The following is a 6,482-nucleotide window of genomic DNA, read 5'->3' as shown; positions in this document are numbered from 1 at the left end:
TCTTCAGATACCAGAAGTGGACTCTACCATTTCTCGGTGATTATTTATTTTCTGTTGTTGAAAGCAACAAGTTCACATAAGCAGAGATACTTATTTATACTTTAATATTACTTCTAGGAACAGTGGGTTATCAAAGCTGATTTTGCAGAACAGCCAGTCAGATCTGGCCTCTTCCCATGATCTCTTGCTACTGCCAAAACTTTCAGAACAGGTCAAGACTTCACTGGGACAATCTTTGATGCTGCAATTTGAAGAGTAATAAGTGCAGAGGTATTTATAGGACCACTTAAATTGTGAGGGAAACATTAGGAAGCAGCAAGGGCTGGCTGCACCCGAAGGGATGGGAAGCTGAGCATGACTCCATGCCAGACTACAGAGGCCTCATCACCCCAGGTACAGCCCCACACTGCCAGAGCGAAGTGAGCAGGCAGGCCTGGAGATGGTAGCCAGGTTCAGGCAAGAGCCTATATTGTCAGGCAGTTTTGTGGTGATGAGGCAGGTCTCAGATCAAACTAGGAAGCTAATTCATTGATCAGAATGATGTCCAGTGGTCGTAACCAAGATTCACTTATCACTAGGTAGGGTCCATATTGACAAAGCAAGTTTGAAGTCAAGCTAGGAGTTAGTCAGCAGGTCAGGGTCTAGACCTTTGGAGCCCATGGCCAAATACAAGCAGAGCTGTAGCTGAGCTAAATATTTATGCTCCTACAGAACAGATCAGGAAGGAATTGAAGACACAAGACAGATTTTAAATGGGGCTCCATACTCGTGGCCAGGGTGTATGTGTGTATGTGGTGTGTGTGTTTGTGAAGGCTGCGGGCTAGACTAGTCAGGGCCAACAAAGCCCATTAGTGTACTCAGGAACCTAATAGTGTCCCCTCCCAGCAACATGTATCCTCACACCTTACAAGTATCTGGGGTCAGAAAGGACTGTTAGCAGAGTGGTTTAATTGTGGGGATTTGTAGGACTATCTCAGGAGACACAGCACCAAGGACAGGGTACTGAGAGAAAGAAGGCGTGGGAGACTTGGGGCTGGGTAGCAGAGCAGGATGCTGGCCAGGTTTGAGGTGATGAGTATGTGGGTGGACACCCCATGTGACGCTGGTCAAGGCCATTAAAGCAAGGCCATTACACTCAGGGACCTGGCCAAGGTAGGAGAGGGGTATAAAAAAAGAAGTAAAATATTTTGACTGTAATCTGTGATTTCACAGGTTACAGGTGTTTATAGCATGCCCTATGATCTGTGATATATGGCTCTAAGAAACCATCAGCAAATAACATTCTTAAAGACAAATATTTAACAGAGCCCAGATTTCCCATGTTAGCCAGGACCAAAGCTGGACCTTTGTCATAAGCAGTTACCCTCAAAATTCTCCCTTTTCCACCAAAACATATATTCAGGAGCTCCCTAATGATGCTTTGGACAACAGCATAACTCAGAGCTGCTTGTTCCAAGTACTAAGTGGTGTCACCTGTTGTCAAACAAATAAACCAGCCACAATCCAAGTTTGATTTCTTGTCTGTTATCCTGACACAGTAGCACAATTACCACGGGCTAAGACCCAAATAACTCAAAGTCAAGCCAGGACAGATTCATTTTTCAGAGGTTTCTAAGAATCTTCAAAGCCTGATGCCAGCAAGCTATGAAACTGGGAGCCAGCGTGCTCACACTCAGTCTGAATTCAACACTATAAGGCACGAACACCCAGCAACTTTCACACTAACTTCTTCCTTTTTCCAAATGGAAAAGTGTTGCTAGCCACAGGTTTGGGGGTTAACATTCCGGTGTATGCATCCCAAATACATATTTTCACCCTTTTCTGTATCTTCAGGAGAATTTCTACTAAAAAGCAGGGTGTACCAATTCCAACACTTCCATGCAGAACTTTACAGTTACTGAATTAAAGACAGGTATTCATATGGCACTCCTGACCACAAGGTAAAACTAATTAGTGAGGGGCTCTTTTTTGCTAATGCTTTCTCCCATGGTAGAGGCTGGTTTAGAGTTTCTTAGTATCACCTTTGGGCTGTTTTAAGATCCCAGACCTCATTTGAAGAAGTCCAGTTGAAAAGGCTCTCATGGCTTGATTTCAACGTCTCAAAGCTTCAGGTCCTACTGTAACAATTTTTATGCTAGCCCACAGTCCAGGTGAGGTTCCAAGCCCTTTTCTACATTACCTATTTTTATGTTAGGACTCACTACCAGTTCCCTCTGTGTAGAACTAGAATGCTGGTTTCATGTTCACTCATTCCATCTTTTCCAAAGGAATATACTTCTGCTTTTATTGAGTACGTGAGTCCCTGAGACACTGTCCCTGAAGGGGAGGTTGGGGGTTTGGTCTCTCACTTAAACAAATGGTAAACTCTAAACTCCCCAGCTCACCAACAGAAAGCTTTCTGACTTAATCTAATAGCTCAAATGACAGCAGTAGGAAAGCATCCAGGACTCCCCAGTGGGGCAGAATCCCACTGACCCACTCATTCAAGGTTACTTATGAATTAGGAAGTTTCTTGACAATCCTCTTTTCACTAAAAGCTTTCCTTTACTATAGCTGCACTCATCGGGGGCCTTCATTTCTTGCTATTGTCTCTTGGCTTTTCCTGGAAACACTACAGTCTACTGCAAACATTGGTGGGGTCAGTTTTATGAAGTCTAGTGATCTTTGTGCCACTGCACCAGGATTTTCTGTAGCACCCAACAAAACTATGGCAGCTCCCTCATCTAACTCACCAAGACCCTGGGAATGCATCTTTCAAAAGGCACTGGTGCTACCATTCCCCACCACAGGTAGCTAGCCTTGCTCCTGCTACTCCAAGTCAAAAAGTAGAGATCTACTTCACTTTAAGTCTCTTCTTAAACAGGCTTACTGCCCACACATGTTCACAAACAAGAAACACACACTATTAAGATAATTCAGTGTAGTATTTTATTTAAAGCAAGCTTGCCTCTAGCCTTTTATGTTTTTTCAGGCTGGGAGAGGGATTAGCAGAACTGCCCGCCAGTATTAAATGCTTAATATATTGTAGAACCTTAAAGATTTCTTGTTTTTTAATATAAAACAATATTAGGCCTTAATATAGTTTTTAATGCATTGTTAAGTTACCTCTATTTCTAAGTTATCTGTGATATACTGGTAGTTAAAGTAATTCATATTTATACCATAGAGGAGATCTTGCGACCATAAGAGTTTCTCAAGACTGGTAGAGATAAGACTACTAGTATGCTTCTTCTGGAATATCTACTTATTTTCTTTTGTTACTTAGGTTTGGGTTTTGATATATGTCACCACTCAGTTGTGTGATATGAAACTACATAATACTATGCATTTGCATGCAATTATCCACAGCTTTGTTTTCCTATGCTACACAAGTAAGATACTGTAACTTGAATAACTGGAAATATCACAGTCCAACAGGATTCCCTAACATATCTGTAATACATCAAGAAATTGTTGGCTAGTCATTATTACAACCTTCTCCAGTGGAAGATTATCTATTATACATATGGAGAAACTACATCACTGCTGACTTGGTGAGTTCTGGATTTTGTTCTTTGGCCTGTCTATACTCAGAAACTTATCTTTCATTCCATTTTCCTGTACTTCTGCTTCTCTCATTCTTTTCTCTGGTAAGTCACATCTCTAGGGCTTGTATTAGGTGCTGTGATGTCAGAAAAAGAATTGCAGTAGAACCAGAAATGTACAGGGGTGATGTTGAAAGACTGAAATCTGGTTGTAGGCTGAACTTCCACTCTTGCTCTTAAGATGGTAGCCTAAACTTGAGTATGCAATCCATACGCTTTGGTTTTGCTGTTGCTGAAATGACAGCATTTGTTTTATGATTTCTGAAGCAGGAATCTTTTAAGAGCAAAATTTTATGAGAGGTAAGGTGAAAGATTGTTGCAAACGGGAGCAAATAATAGAAAATGGCATTTTATTTTTAATGTTTGAGCATGTATGTGATTCTGAAGGAACATATGGAACAAGACAGGGAGAAATATACAGTGGAAGAATAAGGTCATTCTGAAATGGCCTGGAAGCCTGTGGCTCTGGTGCTGTCCACAAGTCAGCAAAACAGGCAAGTCTTTTTGCTGAAATTTGTCCAAGCAGAAAGGCTGGGGCAATACTTATCTCTGTATATAGACAACTTGGGTTAACTAGACTGACCAAGGCAACTTAGCCACTCAGTGGCTCCACAATGCTCTGAAGATATGTGAAGCATCCAATTATGCTACTTTATTTTTCTACTGGATATTTAACATGGGGTTTTGGGGTAAATTTGGAAAGCAAATGTAGAAGATAATTTCAATTCATCATAATATATAAGTTGAATCCTCTTTTTCTTCAAAAGCCACTTTGTCTAAGTTGTCCTGGTACCATTCATTATGTACTTTTCTGTGATTAACAGAAACCTTTAAGATCTTTTCGGAAGATATAAAAGGGGGACTCCTACCATGTGCAGGTAATATTGTTTCTCCTGTAGGTTCAACAGGCTTCCTTACTTTTACAATGCCTTTTGTCTTGTTTCCTGCTAAGCACAGTTCATAGTCTCATGGATTTTGTGAAAGACTGGGATTACATTTAGATCTTTGTAGTAATTTTAAAATACCTTGTGGCTCTTGTAAATTTCCCCCTTCTAAAGAAATTGTAAGAGAAAGTCAGAAAAGGCAAAAAAAGAACATGCACTCCCATGTCACCAGATAAGCACATTTGATTCAATCCTACATGCCTTCAGCACTCAAAATTCCCAGGAAGGTTAACAGGAGTTTTGTGAAAACGTGGAATATAAGGGTCAGGGCCATTCAGAAGGAAAGGAATCCCTGCCATGTACTATGCAAATTATGTCTCTCTCTGCCTTAGCACTGAATCTACTTTTATGATAGGTCAGGTAATAGCCATTTTGGTTTATCTTTGAAAGAAAGAGGTGGATGGGATGAAGACAAAACTGGAGATTATGTAGAAAATTTTCCTGTAGTCTTTATCTGTAATTTTTCATTTTCAGGCATGTTGCTAGAAAAGTCTAATTTAAGTTCCAGGGTCACCAAAAGTCAAGCAATTCATACTTAGCTATTCAGATGTGGTTGTTTTGTTGTTGTTGGGGGGGTGTGGGGGGGTGTGTGTTTTGGTTTTTTTTTTAATCTAGGCTGAACTGAAAGAAATGCAATGCACTACAAAAAAGTGAGAGTAGTGTCTGGCAAGATCATGATCCCCAGTGGCAAAAATGGCTTTCTTCTTCCTTTGTAGAAGGTATGTGAAAACAGGAATTCCTTGGTTATTGCTGAAGTATTTCCACATATTGGCTTATTTACACAGTTTCTATAGCTCTGCAAAAGGCAGCACATGCTAACTGCCATATGTAATGTTGATAGATCTTTTAGAACCATGGGGTGACTGAACTGCCCAGAACCAATGTTGTCCTATCATTGCTAGCCCACTTCCAATTTTGTGTTGTTAGACACTGTGGTGTGAAGAACACATTTGGCCAGGTTGTGTTTTGTAGGTCTTCATGCTTACATTGCTACTTGTGGCCTATGGACATATGAGGGAAATTGTGTGTAAGACTCTGACATCAGCTGTCACATTTGTTAGGTAGGGCCAAGCTGGAATCAAGAGATTCTAGGAATTGGGTCAGTCAGTGTCAGCCCAAGTCAGAAATGGGAAGTCAAGGCACATGACAGGAAAGGGCATCACTGGCAGCTGGGATCAAGACCCTATTTGCAGTGGGAACCTGGGAAAAAGGACAGTAGAGCCAGAATAATGTCAGGAGCTACAGTCAGGCCTGGAGAACAAGGACTGGGAGCCAGAGCCACAGTTGGAGCTGGGAGGGGAGCTGTGGAAAGGGATACAAAGAGCTAAAAGCAGATCCCAGGAACATGGAAACCCACATACACTGAAGCTGTACAGATGTACAATCCACCTCTCAACTATAGGCCTTATCAGGCCCTTGGTTTCTGAAAAGCTGTTGGCAGCCTGCTGCTAGACTGAGAGCCCGGCAGTGCTTAGGCAGTGTGGCCACGATCTGCCAGAGGCTTTGGTCCATGTGATACTCGCATCTTATTTCACCCGTCTTTTGTCTCTGCGCTTTGACCTCTGTCATGAATTACAAGAAAACATCTTTTGCAGTATTAAGATATAAATATTTATGTAACAAGTGGGTAAAGGAAAACTATGGAGTCAGATTTAGTGCAACTTGAGGCTATCATGAAGCTGTAACGAACACCCCAGACCCTGTGGGTAGCCCAGTTGACTCTGCCCTAGTTTCAAAGTCCCTGGGCCCACCCTCCCCTCAGCCTGCTCTCTTGGCTTCCTCTGATTTTGCACCTTGGAGTAGCGTTTCTGGGTGGCTGTAGCACTGCTGACCAAGGGAGGGAGAATGGTGTCCCTGCCAGCCCATCCTGCCAATACCAGGCTTCTAAGGCTTTTGCGCTTTGGAGGGGCAGCAGAAAGTATTCTCTGCCTGGGAGAACTGCTCAGGAAAACAG

The sequence above is a fragment of the Falco cherrug genome, chromosome 5 (assembly GCF_023634085.1).
Source record: "Falco cherrug isolate bFalChe1 chromosome 5, bFalChe1.pri, whole genome shotgun sequence".
Lineage (NCBI taxonomy): Eukaryota > Metazoa > Chordata > Aves > Falconiformes > Falconidae > Falco > Falco cherrug.
The sequence above is the reverse complement of the archived record's forward strand: the minus strand, read 5'-3'. Positions refer to the sequence as shown.